We start from the raw sequence: 23,534 nt of genomic DNA on the forward strand, positions 1-23,534 counted from the left end.
TAAAATGTATTTCTAAATCAATTAGATTGTCAATTGGCTGGAGGTAAAGATTGTTTACCCCATTTCTGGTAGCTGATTCCTGATTCACAAAAAATGTCACATACAGTATATGTTGCATTTTTAAAAAAAATTTGAAGTGTGAAAATTTAGCAATTTACATGATGAAGCGTGCAGTAAATTATTCAGGAGATGCTACTTTTTCTCCTACTAGAATATAATAACCTATGCGGGAGCAGGGCTTAGCCTTCTGGAGACAACAGCCAAAACAAAATAAGGAACATTGCTTTCTGAACTCTACCGAACGAACCTCCTCTCTCTCAAAAATCCAGGTTTCTCTTCAAATTGACAAGCATAAATTATTTTCAAGCCAAGGAGCTAATCAACCAATGGAACCATAGAGTTTAAAGTGCCAAAGGAGGCCACTCAGCCCATCATGTCTGTGCTGGCTCTTTGCGCCCAAAACTGTACACAGTACTTCAACTATGGCCAAACCAATGTTTTGTACACATTTATCATTACTTCTTTGCTCTTGCATTCTATGCCCCTGTTTATAAAGCCCAAATTACATTTGGCTGTTTTACGGCTTTATCGACCTGCACTTGCACTTTCAATGCCTTTCCATTGAGTGTATACTCCAACCCTTGTTTTTCCTCCGAGTACGTATCACCTCACACTTATAAACATTAAATTTGATCTGTTCACCTGTCTGCCCTATCTGCTGATCTGCCTATGTCTTCTTTAAGACTTTTAGAGTCCTCCTCACTGTTTTCCAAACCTTCAACGTTTAAGCTGTCAGCAAGTTTACAGTCCCTATACCCAAGTTGAAATCATCTGTATCGACCAAGAACAAAAGTGGACCCAGCATTGACTCCTGGGGTACACCAGTTCCACCTCTTCTCCAGATCGAGCAGCAGCTATTTACCTTAATTCTTGGTTTCCTGACCATCAACCAAATTTCTAATCACGCTGCTACATTTCCTTCTGTACGATACACCTGAATTTTTCTAACATCTTATTGAACACCTTCTCAAAATCCACTTACACCACAATTACTGAATTCCTTTTATCTATTCAACCACTTCTTTAAAAACCATTACATTTGTCAAACATGACTTGCCTTCAGCAATTCTGTACTGGGTATCCTTGATTAACCCATGCATTTCTAAATGTTTACTAGCTTTATCTTGAACTATGAATTCGAAGAGTTTGCTCACAAGTGACATTTCTATAGAATGATCTATAGTTACCCAGTTTATCCTTCTTTCCCTTCCTGAAAAAGGCTGTTACATCAGCACAATTTGCTTGTTCAAGGGGGCCTTGTTATTGCCTCTCTGACTTCTTCACACAGCCTAGGGTGCAGCCATCAGGACCTTCTGACTTATCTTCCTTGAGTTCTGCCAACTTTTAATTCTATCAGTTGCTCCACATCCCCCTCTAGTACACCCATGTCCTCACTTACCATCATTCGTGAAAGTTGATGCAAAATATTTATTGAATAATCTCTGCCATACCTTCATCCTCCAACAAATAGACCCCCTCCTTCAGCCTTAAGTGGTCCCACCCTCTGTAACTAACCTTTTATTTTTTATATGCTTATAAAAGTTCTTTCTATTTCCTTTAATATTATCTGCCGTCTTTTTCATATTCCTCTTTAGCCCTTCTAATCTCCTTTTTTACCTCCCATTACACTTTTTACATTCCTCATGATTATCTTTAGCATTGCTAGCACTAATTTTATCATATGTCTCTGTTTTAAGTTTCACTTTCGTTTTAATCTCAACGCACAAAAGTCTATACTTTGATGCGCCCCTTTTCGTCTTACAGGAATATATTTATTTGTACTTTATCCATCTCACATTTGAAGATTTCCCACTGCTGATCAATGACCTGTTTGCTAACATTATTCCCCAGTTCATTTGGGTCAGATTGCTTTTGATCTTTGCCTTTTTCAGGTCTAGCATCCTTATCTTTGACTCTTCATTCTCCTGTTCCAGTCTTACACTGAGCCTAATCATGTTGTGATCACTACAAATCGCTTATTCTCCTGCTCTCATATCAGTCATTTGACCCACTTCGTTTCCCAGAACTAAATCGAACAACGTTTCTTTCGTTGTTGGACTAGATACGGAAGCAGTCCTAGATACATCCTAAAAGGCAATTTTATTCAAACAAACAAAGGACGTTTCCTGGCAAAACAGAAACCTTTGATAATCAGTAGACGTGCACTGAGCTATTGTATAGCTCTCCCCAAGTTAGTGAGGATTCAAATCATACAGGTCTACCTGGGTTGAAGAACAAAGCTGTAATGCATGTTACCATCAAGAAGCTCGATACAATTTTAAGGTAAAAAAGCCCACACCACAGATCCAGGGAGTATAAAACCTCAGTTACTAAATTACATCATTAAAAAATGTAATCTACTCTTGTACTCTTGATTCATTGTTTGACCTGACCTAAACAACATTACCAATAATAATACCTCACAAATTCAGCAAAGCATCACATTTCTATTCATCTGCAATTACACTTTGAAACTGTTTGAGAGACAGCTCCTGCACAGCCTGTGGCAAAGTTCTGAAGCAGCTAGCAATTTCTTCAGTCTAGAAGGGCAGAGTTCATACCTTTGAAAAATTATCAAGAATTTGTAATTTAAACTTGAATGGATTTCAAAATTACCCAATTAAAATGATCCTTTTGTCTTTCATCATGAACACTTAAAAGGTTTAATGAGACTGCGGTTATTAACGGAGGTTACCAACATCACTAAATGAAAGACAAATTAATATTGCATTAGTCTCGCAAACAAATCTAAAATATTGACAAAGTTGCAGAAATTATATTCTGACAAACCTTGACGCCATTTTAAAGGGGCAATGTCTGACATGCATTTTGCCACCATTTATAAACAAAGCTTCAAATATTCCTATTGAAACTGCTTTGCAATAGTTTGCAAACTTTCCCTGCAACAATTTCCTTGTGGAACTGTTACTTTCAAAGTAGATGCTCCCAGAGACAGCCATACACATAAAGATTGCGGAGGCGGGGGGGGGGGTGGGGGGTAGTGGATACAACGGGCAATTCTAGAATTTGGATAAGTGAACATAGACCCTACCGAGAAAATTTGGGAGGGATGGGTTTCCATTATCCAACCCTTAGTGGTTATGCCTTTTATAGTAACATCATATTGCATTTTTTAGTGTCTTTAATGTAGAAAAATGTCCCAGGGTGAAGCATAATCAGGCAAAAATGGATGTCAAATCATAGCAGGAGATATTAGGATGGGTGACTAAAAGTTTAGCCCAAGAGGTGGGTTTTAAGGAGGGTTTTAAAGGAGAGGAGGGAAGTGGAGAGGCGGAGAGGTTTAGGGAAGGAATTTCAGAGCAGAGGAACAGCCTGGATGGCTGAAGGCACATCCACTAATGGTGGAGCCAAGGGACTGGGGATGCACAAGAGACCAGAGTTGAAGGAACGCAGAGTTCGGGGGTCTGGGGTTGTAGGGCCGGAGGAGGTTCCAGAGCTAAGGAACGGCGAGGCCATGAAGGGATTTAAAAACAGGGATGAGAATTTTATATTTGAGGCACTGGGGGACAAGGAGCTACTGTAGGTCAGCGAGCACATTTTAAAGTAAATGGCAGGCCTACAAACACCACTGCATTTGACAGGAGTCTTTATGCGATTGTGGTCTTCTGCCTCAGGATAGTGATCTCATCCAAGTATAAAATGTGGCAATAAATCCAGGCATTTCTCTGGCTTTCCCTTGTTCAATGAGAGGAAGCAAGAGGTTGCTATGGAGGCAGAGATGTCCCAGCATTCAGAGCTACAGTGACAACCATCTATTACAATGGTGCAAACATATGAACAACGACAAACAGGAAAAGACCCTCTGGTCCATCCAGCCCGTCCCATGAAACTCCGATGCCTTGGGCGTCACAATATATACACTATATGTAAGGTCTTTTAGTTTTAATACAGTGTTTTAATTACTGTCATGTATCATGGTATAGCTTTAGCTTCAATATTCTCTTGCTTTCCTTTGTCTTCAGTAAGAGAAATCAAAAGAAATCATCCTAAAACCAACAGCCAGGTGGGTTGTGAAGAGAGAAAGAGAAATCAACAATTTGTATTTACACAGTTTATCATACAGTAAAATTCCCCAAGAGGCTTCACCCAGCAGGGGTTGGGGTGGCGGGGCCGGGTGGGTGGGGGAGGTGAGGTGAGGTGAGAACCAGACGCCAATCAAGAGTAGAAAGCGTTAGGGAAGGTGGCCTACTTAAGGGGGGTAATTTTAACCCCCAAGAAGAGGTGGGTTGGGAGCAGGTGGGCAGTCAAAACAGTAGATATTTGGAACAGGACTGCAGCCCGGCTCCAACACGCCTGCTTCTGGGTCTAACCCAGGCAGGTTTGTCTGCATGTGCAGAGCAGACACCAGGAAGTCCCGCCCCCACTTAAAGCCAGCGGGCTGATACTTAAAGGGGCAATGTACCTCATCGAGATACTTAATATTTTGTGTTTTGGAAGAATTAAACAAAATTAACCTTACCTGTTCTGGTTTCCCATCGCTTCTGAATCACGTCAAGTAAAAGCAGGCGGGAAGGGCCGGTTCCATGAGGTGAGTGCCTTTATGGCACTGCTTGTGGGCCCGGAGGAGCAGGAGTGCTTCATCCAGGCCCAACAAGCTTACCTGGTCGACAGGACCCCCACGATTGTCCAATCCCCCACCCCTGATGCTGGACCCCCCTCCAATGCTGGACCCCCCACCCTCCGATGCTGGCTGACCTTCCGATGTAGTCCCTGGCTGACTCCCCCAATCTCCGTTGCTGGCTGGAACAGCAGTGCCCTCCGATTTTTTGCAGCGCCGATGATCTCTCTCTTTCCCTCCCACCCCCCTCTCTGATTTGCAGCTCCTTTCACTGCCGACGGGCAGCCAGCCTGTCAATCTGGCTGCCTGGCCGTGGGAAACCCGGAAGCTCAAATGCTCACCTTCAATTGAGTTGCGATCGCAGATTGCGAATCACTCAATTGGCTTCCGGGTTCCCTACGCGAGTATCTGCAGACGCGTGGGGTTCCCGGCTCTGAGTAAAAATCATGTCAAAGGTGTGGTCGAAGAGGTAAGTTTTGTAGCTCCCGCAGGTGAAGAGAGATGTAGATTGTTTGAGGGGGTTTGGGGGGTGGGGGGGGGGGGATTTGAGAGTTTGTGAAGGCTCTGCTTCCTCAAGTAGAGTTGACCAAAATCAGAATAGCCAGGCGTAGTGCCGGAGGTAGCAGCACAGGGCGACGGGAGCGATGCTGTAGAAGGAGTTGTAAATGAGGATAAGAATCTCAAAATGAATGCACTAAGGGTCAGGGAGTCAGTGATGTCCAGTAAGGACAGGGGTGATAGGTGACCAACAATTAGAATGGGGTAGGATGCGGGCAGCAGAGTTCTGGATGAGTTGGAGTTTGTGCAGAGTGAAGCACAAAGCCAGGAAAGGGAGCTTTGGCGAAGTGAAGCTCGGAGGTATCAAAGACGTGGATGAGAGCTTCACCAGTAGTGGGGATCGAAATAGGCACAGAGGTGAGCAAGGGTGCAAAGGTGGAAATAGGTAACCTAGGTGATAGAAAGTCAGCATCAAACAGGGCACCAAGGCCATGTACCATCAGGGTCATCTAGAATGAGCAGCTAAGGAGGATGGAATTGGGGAAGAGCTGCAACATTTATGGTTGCAGCTGATCGGCATGGCTTGCCAACGTAAAGCTGGAGTGTGTTCTGGGTCATCCTGATCCTGATAAATCAGTTGAAATAACAGGTCCCTTTTGTAAAACTTTGATCGCTGCTGTACATGTTGGAAGATGTAACAGTGCAGCTCAACTTGTATCAGCTGCTCTTTTCTAATTGGGACATGCACACCTGCTGTGAAAAATACATCAGACAAGATCTCCATAGTCATGTTACCAGCCACTATTGATTCTCTTTTTGCGTCTGATGGTTTCAAACCTGCTCGTTTTGATTCTGAACTTTTATGTTCTGCTGAATGTTTACACATCATTGCCATATGTGAAAAGTAAGCATCAAAGTGTCAAACATTCCTATAAAGACTTTGAATTATGGATAAAGAATATCGTTGAAAGTAATAAAATAATATGAGTTTGAGCAGGTTGAAACATGAATACCTACCGCAAGATGGGAAGCTTTTCAAAGGAGTAAGTTGAAGCCATGAACTTAATCTGAGGATGAGATGACTAACATTCCCAACTTCTTTCATGTTGTTTGCTGGCCTTTAAATGTTATCGGCTGACAACACTGCTGCCATTGAGAAGGTTACCAAAGCACTTCAGTCATGCATCAACCCATGTGAGATGTGATGCCATCGTTCTTAAAGACCAAGGGCTGTTTCCCCCTGCTCCCCGATCTCGTGCCTACAGGGTCAGAGCAAGACTCATACCCATTGCCCCAACCCCACCAACACGCTGGCCAGTGTCCTGGGTCAGGGCTAATTAGACATTCATGGGAGTTTCCAGGCAGGATTCCCGCCAGCAAGTGGGAGCGCACCAGAGGCCGACAGGAATATCCAGGGAGCAAAATGAAAGGGCAGAAGAGCCCCAAACACTTCAATGCATCACCCACTAAAGATCCCACCTGAGTCTGAGGTCTTCCGCAGGTAAGCACATGGGGCTGAATTGGAGGGAGAGGAGGCCGCAGCTAGGCCCGCTCCCTGCATTTGGTGCATATGGATTCATTCCTGCCACTACCCAGGGCAAGTGGCAGGCGTCACCTGGCAGTCCGGGGAGTGACTGGATTGGGGCAGACAGAAGGAAAATGGGCTGAGGACCCAGGCCTTTGGCATGTGCATGTAGCAGGTAAGGAAGGAGCAGTCAGCGGTGGGACCCACTGGGCCGGGGGGAGGGTTATTGAGCTAATGGTTGTGAAGTGGAGGTTGGCTGCATCGGCTAATTTTGTGCCATTTTCATCTGACATCCCACCCAAATAGCAGAGAAAAACCCACTTGCCCAAATGTCACCATCATCACTCAAGGGACAGGTTTTGATGTGCCTAATGGCCTTTACACGTCCTTCAATTTTTCTTATGTGCTGTTCAATTTTGGGATGGGTGAAATGGAACAGAGAACTGGGTTGGAGGAATTTCTGAGGCCCAGTGTGAATGAGGAGGGTTAACATTAGTAGAGGAACATGGTTAAGGTTGATCAAACAGGGTTGGGTTGTTGGGCCTTATGGCCTTTTGCTGTTCCTACAATTCCTAGTGTACATTTAGTAATCCATGCACCCAGCAGTGAGCCATGTTCAGAGTGTAGTTTCGAAACAGAAGGGTAGGCTTTACAAATTAAAATGAACAGATGGAGGGTCCTGTGGGGCCCACTGACCTCTGTGTCCAAAGTCCTGTGTGGCCCACTGACCTCTGTGTCCAAAGTCCTGTGGGGGTCCACTGACCTCTGTGTCCAAAGTCCTGTGGGGGTCCACTGACCTCTGTGTCCAAAGTCCTGTGGGGTCCACTGACCTCTGTGTCCAAAGTCCTGTGGGGGTCCACTGACCTCTGTGTCCAAAGTCCTGTGGGGGTCCACTGACCTCTGTGTCCAAAGTCCTGTGGGGGTCCACTGACCTCTGTGTCCAAAGTCCTGTGGGGGTCCACTGACCTCTGTGTCCAAAGTCCTGTGGGGTCCACTGACCTCTGTGTCCAAAGTCCTGTGGGGCCCACTGACCTCTGTGTCCAAAGTCCTGTGGGGTCCCCTGTACCCAAAGTCCTGGCTCAGACCTTCATGTGCCAGTAGAGTGTATACATAAAATTTACCACATAATCTTTAGGAGTTAAGGACAACGGAGGTAATTTTAACTTTTGTCGATAGTGTAGAATGGGTGATGTCGGATCTGCTGACTGGTATACACCTCTCCTAATTTTCCTTTCTCGGGAAAGGTGCATTAATGGTGGCCAATCCGATATCACCCGTTCTACACTACTGCCAAAAGTTAAAAATTGCCCTCAATATCGCTAGTGTTTTGCAAGAGCAGAAGAATCAGAATTACGGCAGTATTTGTGCTAAACCAGTCTTGTTCAACACCAATTGCAAATCATTACTGCCAGCGCAGATGGGTTTGTGAACATAGCTTTATATTGACGCATGCTCTTACTGCCAAGGAAGACACAATGCAGAGTTGGCATCACACTTTCTGGCCAGTTGAGAATCTTGCCAGTCATTAACTGTGTTGAAAACAACCTTAAAAGTGCTGCGATATAATGTGAACAAACATTAAACCCAATATTATGTTCATCCAATGGCACAGCAGGCCTGTAATCAGATAGAAAGTACCAACAGGTATGGATCAGACATGATCTTTGTAGGTCACTCCTATTATATAAGTCTCGGAAATGTACTGCTTGGAAGGACGAAACCCACATAGCAATAAAGACTAAAAAAGACAAGGTAAAAAGGTCTGGGTTGAAATATCGCAGTTTCCAATCAAGGCTGTCAATCACTGCAGAACAAACAGCGCGCTGTGGTAATTTAAATCCAAATGCATCTCATTCTGAACCTCACAAAATGTGCACTATGCTCTACTGCACCACTGCAACATTTTCATTCCCAAAAACATTTACCTACTTTAGCCTTTGAGACGAGAGATTATTGAATCAGAGCTAATTTTGCTGAAGTCTTAGAGGATCTCATTTTTTTTTAAATAGGAAGGTGCAGAGAACAAAGTGCTTTGCAGTGGGTGCTGGTAATTGCGGGCTGCATTCACATCCAAAATATGCATATTTAATAATAACTACAGCAAAAACCAGGAACTCAGCACCAGCGCTCCTTTAAAACTAAACAATTAAATAGCACTTGTAATTAATATTAACATGGTTTGATTTTTAAAATTCTATTTCTGTTGATTTTTTTTGAACACGGTAGCTCTTTGAACTCAGTTTAATATTCGCAAATTCATGGTCATTAACCTAGGGAGCATTAGCAGTCTTGATATTTCAACTGCGCACATTAATTCGTTGTCTTCACAGAAAATGTTGCACATTGTTTCAATAAGCGAGAGAACCAAACAAGGGGGAGGGACGGGATCAGCAACAAAAAATAAAAATGTTCACAATTCTGTTTTGACGGTTTAATTTTTCAAAGGCCTCCTGGTCTCCTCTTAAGATCCTGTGCGCTGCGCCCTCAGACATCAATGTCGTCGCTACAACTGCCTGGCACAACTAAGCAGGTTGCCAAGGCGATGGCATCTGGTTGACATCACAACCCACCAACGTGGCTAGTGTCTGAGAACCCAGCTCCCTAGGTGCAGACAAAATGGCTCAACAACGACATCACCACACTTATTAACATTATTGACTGCAGGCCAAGGAAAATCCTTTAAAACCAATCATCATTCAGACCCGATACTTCCTGCACAGAACCACAGCAGCTTCCACTTGGAATATATCAGTGCAGGGATGCCCTTTTGGTCTGACGGATAGCTGAGTAATGCTCATATTTCTTTGAAATTTGTTGACTGCAATAGATGTGAATTATACCCATACAGCTGCAATTAACATCTGTGACCGAACGTGGACTTTATAGAGTCTGGATTCAGAAGTGGAGGTGCAGAAGAGTGGAGGGGGTGAGTCCCGGCCTAAGCCTGGAGCAGGCTGCGGAGGTGGTGTGAAGCGAGGCTGTGAGGGGATTTGTAACCATGAGGGTTTTGAGCTAAACGGGTGGGAGGGCCTGGGGATCCAATGGAGGAATGGGGCAATGGACTCGAATGGACAAATCTCCCAGACCTGATGGCCGACATCCTAGGGTTTAAAAGAGCTGGCTGCAGAGATAGCAGATGCATTGGTTTGATCTTCCAGAATTCCCTAGATTCTAGAACTGTCCCCGTGGATTGGAAGGTAGCAAATGTAACCCTGCTATTCAAGAAAGGAGGAAGAGAGAAAACAGGGAACTACAGGCCAGTTAACCTGACATCAGTGGTAGGGAAAATGCTGGAATCCATTATTAAGGACGTAGTAACAGGGCACTTAGAAAATCATAATATGATTAGGCAGAGTCAACATGGTTTTATGAAAGGGAAATCGTGTTTGACAAATCTATTAGAGTTTTTTGAGGGTGTAATTAGCAAGGTAGATAAGGGGGAACCAGTGGATGTAGCATATTTGGATTTTCAAGAGGCATTCGATAAGGTGCCACATAAGAGATTGTTACACCATATTAGGGCTCATGGGATTGGGGGTAATATATTAGCATGGATAGAGGATTGGTTAATGGACAGAAAACAGAGAGTAGAAATAAACGGGTCATTTTCAGGTTGACAGGCTGTAACTAGTGGGATGCCTCAGGGATCGGTTCTTGGGCTGCAGCTATTTACAATCTATATTAATGACTTAGATGAGGGGACCAAGTGTAATGTATCCAAGTTTGCTGATGATACAAAGCATGGTGGGAAAGTAAGCCGTGAGGAGGACACTAAGAGTCTGCAAAGGGATATAGACAGGTTAAGTAAGTGGGCAAGAAGGTGGCAGATGGAGTATAATGTGGGGAAATGTGAGGTTATTCACTTTGGTAGGAAGAATAGAAAAACAGAATTTTTTAAAATGGTGAGAAACTATTAAATGTTGGCGTTCAGAGGGATTTGGGGGCCTTGAACATGAAACACAGAAATTTAACATGCAGGTACAGCAAGCAATTAGGAAGGCAAATTGATGTTGGCCTTTATTGCAAATTGTATGTTTGCCTTTATTGCAAGGGGGTTGGAGTACAAGAGTAAGGAAGTCTTGCTGCAATTGTACAGGGCTTTGGTGAGACCTCACCTGGAGTATTGTGTACAGTTTGGTCTCCTTATCTAAGGAAAGATATACTTGCCTTATAGGCGGTGCAACAAAGGTTCACTAGATTGATTCCTGGGATCAGAGGGTTGTCCTATGAGGAAAGGTTGAGTAGAATGGGCCTATATTCTCTGGGGTTTAGAAGAATGAGAGGTGATCTCATTGAAACGTATTAGATTCTAAGAGGGCTTGACAGGGTAGATGCTGAGAGGATGTTTCTCCTGGCTGGAGAGTCTAAAACTAGGGGCTCAGGATAAGAGGTGCGACATTTAGGACTGAGATGAAGAGGAACTTCTTCACTCAGAGGGTTGTGAACCTTTGGAATTCTCTACCCCAGAGGGCTGTGGATGCTGGTTGAGTATATTCAAGACTGAGATGGATAGATTTTTGCACTCTAAGGGAATCAAGGGATATGGGGATCAGGTGGGAAAGTGGAGTTGACGTCGAAGATCAGCCATGATCTGATTGAATGACAGAGCAAGCTCGAGGGACGGTATGGCCTACTCCTGCTCCTATTTCTTATGTTCTTATGTTCAATCAAGTTCTCAAATGTTTAATTTCAACTTTCTCAAATTTTTGTAACTACAATGAAATGAATGCCCATCGAAAAAATAGACCAAACCCCAGCAGTGAAGCCATTCTGAGGTCAAAACTCCTGACTTTGCTGTCTATGGCAAAAAGGTGAAGGAGAGTAAAAAGTGTTGTGATGTAGTGAGAGAAAGCATTAACAGATTAAAGCTGATTCTGTGATCCAGCACTCCCAACGGGAGCAGCACTCACCGGGAGCATGGTTTTGGGAAATTGAAAGGCACACAGCCCGTGATTTCTCGTAGAATCATACAGCACAGCTGGAGGCCATTCAGCCCATCGTGCCTGTACCGGCTCTTTGAAAGAGCTCTCCAAATAGTTTCAATCCCCTGCACTTTTCCCACAGCCCTGCAAAATTGTCATTTTCAAGTGTATTTCCAATTCCCTTTTGAAAGTTACTATTGAATCTGCTTCCACCACCCTTTCGGGCAGTGAATTCCGGATCATAAAAACTCGCTGCACAAAAAAATGTCTCCTCATCGCCTCTCTAGGTCTTCTGCCAATTATCTTACATCTGTGTACTCTGGTTAGCGACCCTCCTGCAGGAGAAACATTCTCCTTATTCAAAACCCTTCATCTGTTTATTTTAATGCAATTTTTAGCTTGTTGAGGCCCTGTTGCGGTTAACAATGATGAACTCTTGCAGCATCCTACACCTTAGAGGACAACTGGGAAGTGCATCAGGTCAGACATGAGTGTTGGTGAGTTTAACTAGCGGGGAAGATGTCCAAGTGTTACCATAGCAGTGAGAGAAGTAAATCATAGAAATGGGTTATCTGTTGTGGTCATTGTCGGCTACTCGGTGTGGAGGAGTTGGAGGAGGGGTGTCCTGAAAGCACAGAGGGCATACGGGGCTCAGAACTTGCAGTAAGTATTACTCTGGTGATAATGCACCACAGTAAAGCCATCTGCCAGGGTATGACAGAGAAGCAGTACGTAAGGAGGCTCAGGCTCAGAAGCAAGGCTGTAAGCTGAGGTGTGCCATCTTGTTCAAGACAACCATCCACATTGCATTACCAGCAGCATCACTGCCCTGAACCTGCATACCATAAGGGCCTTCCAGGCACCAGGGGGCACCTAAGGAGACAGCCACTTTGCAGTGTACCACTCCGTTAAGGGTAACTGAAACTCTACATTGTCGTGCATTCTGTTACATTATACTTCAGCAGCAAATTGCATCCTTCTTCAAGACACAGGGCCTCACTGACCACACATTTAGGCACTTTGAGAGCCCATGAACCATCCTACGGCATACGTAAATAGGGAGAGCTATTACTCCATCACAATGGAAGGTAACTACTGCCAGAAAATAATGGTTCTGGAGCAGTGGGGAGGGCATGCACAACGTTTGCTTTCTGAGGCTGTCAAACGGCTCTTTGAAGGAAGGAGGAAGGATGTGCAATTGGATCCACTTAGATAAGGGCTGGGCAATGCAACCATGGCTGATGATATGCTGATGAACCACTCTTGTAACCCAGCAACTTCAACCACATGGACGCACCAAGGTCCTCAGTGAGTAGACATTTAATGATTCAAAAGCAATGCTTTAAATGATTGAGTTGGTTGCTGGGGGAGAGCTGGCACTATGTCGCAGAGATGGTCTGCAAAATTGCAGCAACATTACGCATCCCATACAATATGAACTTAGACCTCACCGTGAACTTGGACAAGGAGGACGATGGGTCACAGCCACCAGCCTATCTTCCGCCCCCCCCCCCCCCCACCCCCACCCCACCTTCTATTCCTCCGCTGCTGAACCGCAAGAGGTGGGGACGAAATTAAAGGGGGCAGAAGTGCCGCGAAGATGGCAGAAGCTGTAGCCTTATAGGTCTCAGCAGAGGGTGGCAAAACATGATCCGTCGTCACCTTGGGACTTAATTTAATGGCAGGTGTTCAACATGCTGCACCAGAGTATGGCTGTTCCCCAGGGCCCTGCTCAAGTGCCCATTTTTCATGTTGAATGTTAGTAGACTATTCAACTATGCAAGCCATCACAACTCAATCTGACCGTACCCTCAATCTATGTCCATGTACTTGCGAGGCAGGATTTTCCTCCTTGGTTATGCCGATTTTCTGGTAGTGGCAGGACAGGAGGGTAAGGAATGTGGGTAGTGCAGTGGCTAAGTCACAACCCTGCCCATTCTTGTATCTGATGCATTTCCTGCCAGAAGCGACAATGGAGGCATATGTGGGCGGTGCATTCAAATGATGTGATAATGACCAAGTGACACCAAGCATCACATTTTGTGTCATTATCACCTTAGCACGATAACATCAACAAGTTCCATCCCACCATCAAGCTCACCATGGACTACTCCTCAGAATCGGTTTCTTTCTTGGACACACGAATCTCCATCAAAGACGGGCACCTCAGCACCTCACTCTACCCCAAGCCCACAGACAACCTCACGATGCTCCACTTTTCCAGCTTCCACCCTAACCACGTCAAAGAGGCCATCCCCTATGGACAGGCCCTGCGAATACACAGGATCTGCTCAGACGAGGAGGAACGCGATGGACACCTACAGACGCTGAAAGAAGCCCTCGTAAGAACAGGATCTGACGCTCGACTCGTCGATCGACAGTTCAGACCATCTCTGCGACATAGTGCCAGCTCTCCCCCAGCAACCAACTCAATCATTTAAAGCATTGCTTTTGAATCATTAAATGTGTACTCAGAGGACCTTGGTCCTCCTCCTCAGAAGACCAACACGGGACGCAACCAACAGAGTACCCTTCGTCGTCCAGTACTTCCCCGGAGCGGAGAAACTACGCCATGTTCTCCGCAGCCTTCAACATGTCATTGATGATGACGAACACCTCGCTAAGGCCATCCCCACACCTCCACTACTCGCCTTCAAACAGCTATCCAGCCTCAAACAGACCATCGTTCACAGCAAATTACCCAGCTTTCAGGAGAACAGCGTCCACGACACCACACAACCCTGCCACGGCAACCTCTGCAAAACATGCCAGATCATCGACACAGATACCACCATCACACGAGAGGACACCACCCACCAGGTACATGGTTCATACTCCTGTGACTCGGCCAACGTTGTCTACCTCATACGTTGCAGGAAAGGATGCCCCAGAGCATGGTACATTGGCGAGACCATGCAGACACTGCGACAACGGATGAATGGACACCGCGCAACAATCGCCAGACAGGAGGGTTCCATCCCAGTCGGGGAACACTTCAGCAGTCAAGGACATTCAGCCACCGATCTTCGGGTAAGCGTACTCTAAGGCGGCCTTCGAGACACATGACAGCACAAAATCGTCGAGCAGAAATTGATAGCCAAGTTCCGCACCCATGAGGACGGCCTCAACCGGGATCTTGGGTTCATGTCGCGCTACACGTAACCCCACCAGCGAACAAAAGTTATCTGTTTTTAATTCAATGGGTCATTTTCAGTCTTTCTCTTCCTTTCGGATGTTTCTCCCTCTCTCTCTCTGTTTTGTGTTCTGGCCGTTTGTATATTCGGTGGTCCTGTAGGTAACACCTCTCTGTCTGAACACTTTGATTTCCTTGACAACGGGCAGTTGGAAAGATTATCTGTAATCACCAGGTATTGTTCTCTGAATATAAATGCGAAAGGTTCAAGGATTTCCACATTCACCTGACGAAGGAGGAAGCCTCCGAAAGCTTGTGATTTTCAAATAAAATTGTTGGACTATAACCTGGTGTTGTAAGATTCTTTACATTTGTCAACCCCAGTCCATCGCCGGCATCTCCACATCATAGCTACATTGGGGGAGGACATCTCCTTCATCAGTAGAAAAGTACAAATTATTATCTACTCTGGCATGGATAGGAGCAGTTGGGGACTGCATTCGAACATGATGCTGAACAGCAACTTGCATTTATATAGCACCTTTAACGTAATAAAACATCACAAGGCGCTTCACAGGAGCGTAATCAGGCAAAAATTGACACCAAGCCACATAAGGAGATATTAGGTCAGGTGACCAAAAGCTTGGTCAAAGAGGAAGGTTTCAAGGAGTGTCTTAATGAAGGAGTGAGAGGTAGAGAGGCGGAGAGGTTTAGGGAGGGAATTCCAGAGCTTAGGGCCTTGGCAGCTGAAGGAGCGATGAAAATCGGGGATGTGCAAGAGGCCAGAATTGGAGGAGTGCAGAGATCTGGGAGGGTTGTAGGGCTGGAGGAGGTTACAGAGATAGAGAGGGGTGAGGCCGAAGGATGAGAATTTTAAAATCGCGGCGTTGCTGAACCGGGAGCCAATGTCGGTCAGCGAGCACTGGGGTGATGGGTGAACAGGACTTGGTGCGAGCAGGATACGGGCAGCAGAGTTTGCACTTTTCCCTCCGATTCTGGACGTTGGGCTATTCACCAGGAGGAGCTCCCTGCTCTTCTTCATGGGATCTTTTCAGATTCACCTGAAGCACCAAATGAGACGGTGGTTTAACGTCTCAACTGACGATGGCGCCCTCCCTCAGCACCGTACTGGAGTGTCAACTTAGATTACATTCTTCCAGTCCTGGCGCAGGGTTTGAACCAACAGTTTTCAGACTCAGAGGAATTACGTTTTCCAACTCAGCTAAGGTGATGCTAACGCATTCAGACACTGCGGAACAGAGGAAACTTGACAGAAGCTTTTAAGGGTGAAAGCAAAGACATTATTTACAACCACAATCTACAGAACAGTAAACAACGATATACTTAGGAATTTATTGTAAACGGAAAAATATGAAGAAAGTTATGTTTTCACTGCACCATAAAGAAATTATGGGAAAAGCAACTGCATAGAACAGTAATAAACGTAAGACCTAAAATAGTAATCTTCGAAGATAAGATGTGCTTTATATTCAACATCGAATAGTAGTTGGAAAAAAAATCAATCTTACTACAGCCAACTCCCTGCAAACAGTGACAATTATCGGTCAATGAGAGCACTGAGAGGCTTCACTGGACCTGAGACAAGGAGTAATCCAATCGATCAGTGCATCTGCTGTTACTGCACCTGTGGGAGCTCACAGACATATCATTAAGGAGGGGTTCAGGGGATGGAGCACTGAATAGGAGGCAGATCACTCCAAAGCAGAGGGACACATTACAAGGCAGTTAAATGCAGCAACTGCTGCCGACATGTCAATGAAAGAACACTGCGAGCATTGTGAAACATGGCAGGGCATTTTGTTTTCAGTTTCCTTCTCTCTTCTGAAGGCAGTGGATCGATTTCCTAATCATGGAGCAACACCATTTTATTCCAAGAGTGAGGCGCTTATGTTCCCTGCCGTCTCAAGCAATTAGAATGGCAGAACAGGAAAAAAGAAAGACTTGCATTTATATAGCGCCTTTCACAACCTCAGGGTGTTCCAAGCGCTTCACAGCCAATGAAGTACTTTTGAAGTGGAGTCACTGTTGTAATGTAGGAAACGCGGCAGCCAGTTTGCGCACAGCAAGGTCCCACAAACAGCAATGTGACAATGATCAGATAATCTGTTTTAGTGATGTTTGGTTGAAGGATAAATATTGGCCAGGACACCGGGGATAACTCTCCAGCTCATCTTCGAAATAGGGCCATGGGATCTCTTACATCCACCTAAGAGGGCAGACAGGGCCTCGGTTTAACGTCTCATCCGAAAGATGCCACCTCTGACAGTGCAGCACTCCCGCAGGACCTCCGGGGCCTCATGCTCCAGGTGGGGAGAGGAATGGTTCACCACTCGCTTCGGCCCCTGTATCCCTGTTTCCCGCCCTCAGTTAGAATCGGGGCTGTCTTGTTTACTGATTTATTGCGAAGCGCTTGTGACAAAGGCCCTGCGGGTGAGCTGAGGATCCCCATTAGTTGCGGTGAATAAAGACGCAGCACAGAAGTTGGAACAATCCGCGAGCAGGCAATGAAAACAGGTTTTACTCTGAGGGAAATCCAAAGCTTCAACTTTGTGTTTCAAGCACCTGCTGGGAAGCCAGGGAATGTTCATGCGTGTGCTCGTACACGTGCTCATGCATATGGACAATGTGCTTTGATTGCATCTAGGCCAGTCCATGATGCTTAGGAGGAATGGGCAGATGGATCGATGCTGATAATCATCTATTCCTCCTGGGTGGGAGGAAGAGGGGTGCGGGATTTGTTTCTCTTCACCCCCCGCTCCATTTTGACGGGCAATATTTTTAAAGCCGAGAATGTTTGACAGAACCCCTGCCCAACAATGAAAGGAAACTATATTAACTGAGAAGGAGAGGTCTATTGTGCACAGATATATCCTACTAGGAGCTGGTCCCATCTTTGTAGCATGTGGGGCCATTTCTAATCAATAGCTTGTGGAAAACAGATGGAGTGATTGAAGGCCTCTCCCAATTTTCAGTCAGTGATCCCCCCTCACTCTTTGCACTGAGCAAGGGGAAGGTTAGAAAAATTTACACAAATCGGGTTTGCTCTTGCATCGAGATTAAAACCTACTGTCAAATGTGTTTGTACCTAATGCAAAGGATAGAGGTCAGGCCCAAAATGGTTATAAAATGTTCTACTAATTTAACTCGCTTCTCTCGAATGAGGTTCATGATTTGTTTGCATTAAATTTCAGATGGATACACTGGAGTTGGAGGAAGGCTTGTAACTTGGTGTGTCAGTGAGGGGAATGCCATGGACAGTTTACTGCTGGTGAGTGTATATTTCCAGAGTTTTGCATGGGGCGCTTCGAAAGCTGCAAACAAGCCTACAAGACAACAGTGACTGCACTTCAAAAGTGCATCATTGTGTGTGAAACATTTTGAGATATCCTGAGGTTATAAAAGACGCTATGTAAATACAAAAGTTCCTTATTTCTTTCTTCAAACAAATACACAGAAAATAAATCCTCTCCTTGTATTTTGTAACAGAAAGAATTTATAAATTCTAGAGTGACCAGAAACATTCTATAATGTTCACAGTATTTCAACCAGGTCAGCCGTGGCTCAGTGGCAGCACTTTCACCTATGAGTTAGAGGTCGTGGGTTCAAGCCCCACTCCAGCGAATTAAGCACAAAATCCAGGCTGACACTCCAGTGCAGTACTGAGGGAGTGCTGCATTGTCAAAGATGCCATCTTTCAGTTGAGATGTTAAATCGAGGCCCTGTCTACCCTCTCAAATGGATGTAAAAGATTGCACAACATTATTCAAAGTAAAAGCAGGGTATCCTGGCCAATATTTATCCCTCAACCAATATCACATTGCTGTTTGTGGGACCTTGCTGTGTGCAAATTGGCTGCCACATTTCCTACATTACAATGATGACCATACTTAACTGGCTGTAAAGCACTTTGGGATATCCTGAGGTCACGAAAGGTGCTCTCGAAATGTAAGTCTTTTTTCTTTTTAAATAATTTGAACCATTATCTAATATTGTCTATCTGTGACATTTATTTACATTTATATACCAATGGGTGTAGAAACAGAGAATTAGTACCGCACATTGGGTTAACATCCCCCGTTTCAGTAGGTGACAGCAGAACTTGATACAAATACATTGATCGGGCCTAGGGGTCACCACTATTTTTCTCACAATTTACCTTTTAAATCAAGTTTCATTTAATTACTGCATTGTTTATTTTTTTTTAAATTCTATTCTGACCTTTTTTGTTCAGATTTATTTACTTGGGATTGTAGGACTTTATTGCAAAGATTTGTTTAAATAAAGATAGAGTTTAAAAAAAAAGCTCAAGTAAATCTTGTTGCTGCAGTGGACTTTGCAAACTGTCACCATTAGCTTCTCCACTCAGAGTCGCCAGAGTTAGCCTTATGGAACTAACTCTACACCACACTTTCATTGAAGCTTTATTTCTAGGTGTTTCAAACACTCCAAAGCAAAATAAGTAACTTGGCAGGTTGGTCAGCAATCTATACAGTCAAGAGGTCACCAATACAAGTTAAGGAATTGTACCCTTGGTGAGCGAAGCAAAGTAATATTTTCATTCTAATTAATCGCCAGTTGTGTTCAAAGAAGCACCATGATGTACTGCTAATTCATTGGGAACAGCTGTGGGGATACTTTGACAGTTTCTTTTGTAAGATGGGGCCAATTTCTCTGGTATTAGAATTCATGTATGATTTCCATTACTAAGAAATGTTGCCCTGAGCCCTTATACAAATTACTCAAGGTGGGAAGGCTCCTTTCATCTTGTTACAATTTTCCAGATGAGTAATTGGACAATTCTAGCATGTGCAATCTGTCATCGAGTACTCACAGTAGTGTCCCAACAGTCCCAGTCATCTGGTCATGGCGACTGCATACTTGCTTATTTTGGTCTTGAGATCGCCTACGAGTGTTCCGAAGCAGACAACCCCATACTCAAATCTCCACTGGTTTCCGTGACTCGAGGACTTGGTTCCTAATAAAATGTGGATACTGTGGAGATAAATCTTGCCAAATCCTACTGAGGTTAGATTGCTTCTTTTGCTAATGCTGAAAGTGACAGATGGTGCAATTTTGGTCAAAAAAAATGATTGAAGTGGTGGAATGTCATTTCTCACTCACTCACTCACTTCAATAAAATCAGCACAGACAAGCATTTTAGATCTTTGTAATAGTACCATGTTTGGGAACAATCCAAAAAAGCAGTATTGTAACAGCATGGAGATCCATTGACTTGAATGAACCAAAGTCTCCCTGGATTGATGTGTAAGAGTGGGGTAGATTTTCAACTTACCACCCGGGCATGAAGCTGGCGTCGCGGATCAGCCGCCTGTTATAGAAACCGCCCGATTTTCATTTCCAGCTTTACGCCTGGGTGGCAAGCTGCAACTCCACTTCAGTGTCTTTATTTATGATCTTATTATGAAATCCAATAATGAAGAAAAAATAACCATTTTTTTCCATTAGCCAAGGAGAACACAACCTCAAAATTATATATTTTTTGACCGAATGGTCTATTTTTTCTTACAAGCTTCTTGGAAGTCAGATCTGGGACATCACTTATCTGCTTGCGATTCTGCACTTTGGAAAATATAAAACAGTCGATTAAAACCCTCAAATGAGAGAGTCTCTTCTCTGGGCCTGTGCTTCCTTTTTCTGACCCATTGGCATAGGGTACCAATAATACTTGTGACATAGTCCATGGGTTCACTCACAGCCTGTCTCCCTTTCACCATGGCACTCAGCAGGATTGCTGCTCCATGTGTCCCTGAGTCTCCAATTCACAATATGCTGAAAAGTGAGGAGGTGCCAGAGCTGAGATTTAGTGTTGCTCCTTCTATTCAACCTCTCCAGTGAGAGAAAGCAAGGAAATATTACCTGAAGGCAAGACTCTCCCCGTTAAAGTGATATTGATATAATCAGCAAGGGGACAGACATGCATCTGTAGATCTTTACGTACCGTTGCAGCTGCTTGAGTTAAACTGTGTTTAACTCTCCAGCTTTCTCTCCTCCTTTAAGACGCTCCTTAAAACCTACTTCTTTGACCAAGCTTTTGGTCACCTGTCCTAATATCTCCTTATGTGGCTCGGTGTCAAATTTTGTTTGATAACGCTCCTGTGAAGCGCCTTGGGACATTTTACTACGTTAAAGGCGCTATATAAATGCAAGTTTGGTGTTGCTGTATAATTAAGCACCCAAACTAGTTTCAACCAGTTCTACAGTCAGAGTGTTTTAAGTTGTATTTTGTGAAGCATTGTTCAGAAACAATAGACACCGAGCAATAAAAAGCCGACAGTGTGTGCTGGGAATCAGAAACATTGTTACATGGTATCAGAAATGTTAAAAACTATTGATTGAATATCGCGGTACAGGGACTACCACTGCCTGAAAAAATCCACCTCCAAACTCAAACTCAGTGCAGAACTGGGGGGAAAAAAACATTAAGGAAATTCAGAGCTGGCTGCAGAGAAAGGAGAAGACTTAGGATCGTAACAACGTGACCAGAATCAACGATAAAGCTTTTGATACGTATAACACAATTACCTTGGTGGTAGAAAGGAAATATAAAAAACTTTGAGATGAAACTTCTCGCCAGCTAAAATAGATTATTTATGAGAGATATGTGCTTAATTCAAAAAATCAAGAGAGCAAGCAACTGATTGATTAATATGGGATGATGTTAAGGAACCTGGCAGATACTTGTGATTTTGGTGAGCTGAAAGAGTTGTTAGTTTGTGTTAGAATTATGTTTGGCATCAGAGCGAGAGTGATTGTTGAAAGAACCATACTTTAACTTGAGAAAGTTGTGGATATATAGGAACATAGGAATTGCCAGACAATAAAAGACCAAGCTCCATCTAGTTTGTCTTCTATGGGAACCATAGGTCCAAAGTCACCTGTTCCTCTCAAGCCTGATACACTTACCACGTTATGTCTCAAATTACTCGTATACTGTATCCCAAAGTGCAAGGAATCTTACAACACCAGGTTATAGTCCAACTGTTTTATTTGAAAATCACAAGCTTTCGGAGGCTTTCTCCTTCATCAGGTGAGTGTGGGATTCGGATTCCATGGAAGGTTACCGCATTTATAGTCAGAGAACAATACCAGGTGATTACAGATAATCTTTCCAACTGCCCGTTGTCAAGGCAATCAAAGTGTTCAGACAGAGTGATATTACCTACAGGACCACCGAATACACAAACGGCCAGAACAAAAGACAGAGAGAGAGAGAAACCATGTACCCACCAGGTACATGGTTCATACTCCTGTGACTCGGCCAACGTTGTCTACCTCATACGTTGCAGGAAAGGATGCCCCGGAGCATGGTACATTGGCGAGACCATGCAGACACTGCGACAACGGATGAACGGACACCGCGCAACAATCGCCAGACAGGAGGGTTCCCTCCCAGTCGGGGAACACTTCAGCAGTCAAGGACATTCAGTCACCGATCTTCGGGTAAGCGTTCTCCAAGGCGGCCTTCGAGACACACGACAACGCAAAATAGTTGAGCAGAAATTGATAGCCAAGTTCCGCACCCATGAGGACGGCCTCAACCGGGATCTTGGGTTCATGTCACGCTACACGATTTATATCTCTAAAGAAGTAAAACTAAGTTGACATTGTGTTACAGACCTGTATTGTATCCAACAGGCAAATAAACACTGAACTGTACCAGAGAAGGACTTCTCGAGTTCCACGTCGTAGATCTGGATGTTGACTGAAGAAACGAGTCAGAAACTAAACTTTCTTTAAAAAAGTGCTGATGGTTGATACACTACACTATATCATGTAAATACTGTTGACAAGACAGTGGGTATATAGGAAAATTACAAATCTGTCTGGTGATATGTTTGAATACCTTGATATCAACACAGCAGCTGCAGAGGTGCACCCTAAGAAGCTTCGATATTGTAATTCAGAATGGGACTCAAAATTATTTGACCAGCAGGACATTAACTGGAGAGGGAAAGATTTTGTCACATCTCTAAACAAACGTATGGCTGTCATCAAAGGAAAAATCATAAACCGTTATTGTTGGCTTTTCTAATTTATGGAAGGTGCTGGATTGTACACAGACATTTCACAATATCCTCTCAACAGTAGACTGCCATCTCAATGCAAAATGTGTCAAGCTAATTTTGTCTTTGTTTTTGGTAACGTAAGTTAATGAGATGTATAATTTTCTGTTTCCCAGAAGCAGACTTCTCCATTGATTAAGGGTAATGGATAAAATAAATCACACACACACACACAAACGCATGTAGCCTGTGGCTATAAAACTATCCTTGTATGCTGTTCCAAAAATGTTATACAATGAGGGTGGTTTCTCTGTTACTCAGGGACACATAAATAATGCATGTTATAACAGAAACTGTGGTAGAGTGAGTTCCTATTGCATTATCAATTCTGTGAAGTATTATACAGCAGCTTCTCAGCAATTTCTTTTTAGATTTGTCAGTCACTGGCCATTTCCGATTTCTTGAAGATAAGTTTGAAGGTGGCAGAAGGATTCATACTGCAGCAACCACCTGACAATCAAGCTGTGCTTCTTAACCTTTACGCTGAAAGAGCTGGCTGATTCACCGAACGCGTGCTCCCGGCACAGAGTCCTGCCCGCTGGGAGCGCGTGTCGGGAAACCGCAGGCATGCTCTCGACATTAATGGAAGGCAAATGATGGGGCGCATGCCCCCTCCAAGGTCAATATACGCTTCCCGAGGTACGACGCCCAGAACTGAACTCAGTACTCTAAATGGGATCTGACTAGAGCTTTGTATAACTGTAGCATAACC

Source organism: Heptranchias perlo, chromosome 2 (assembly GCF_035084215.1).
Source record: "Heptranchias perlo isolate sHepPer1 chromosome 2, sHepPer1.hap1, whole genome shotgun sequence".
In the NCBI taxonomy this organism is placed as follows: Eukaryota; Metazoa; Chordata; class Chondrichthyes; order Hexanchiformes; family Hexanchidae; genus Heptranchias; species Heptranchias perlo.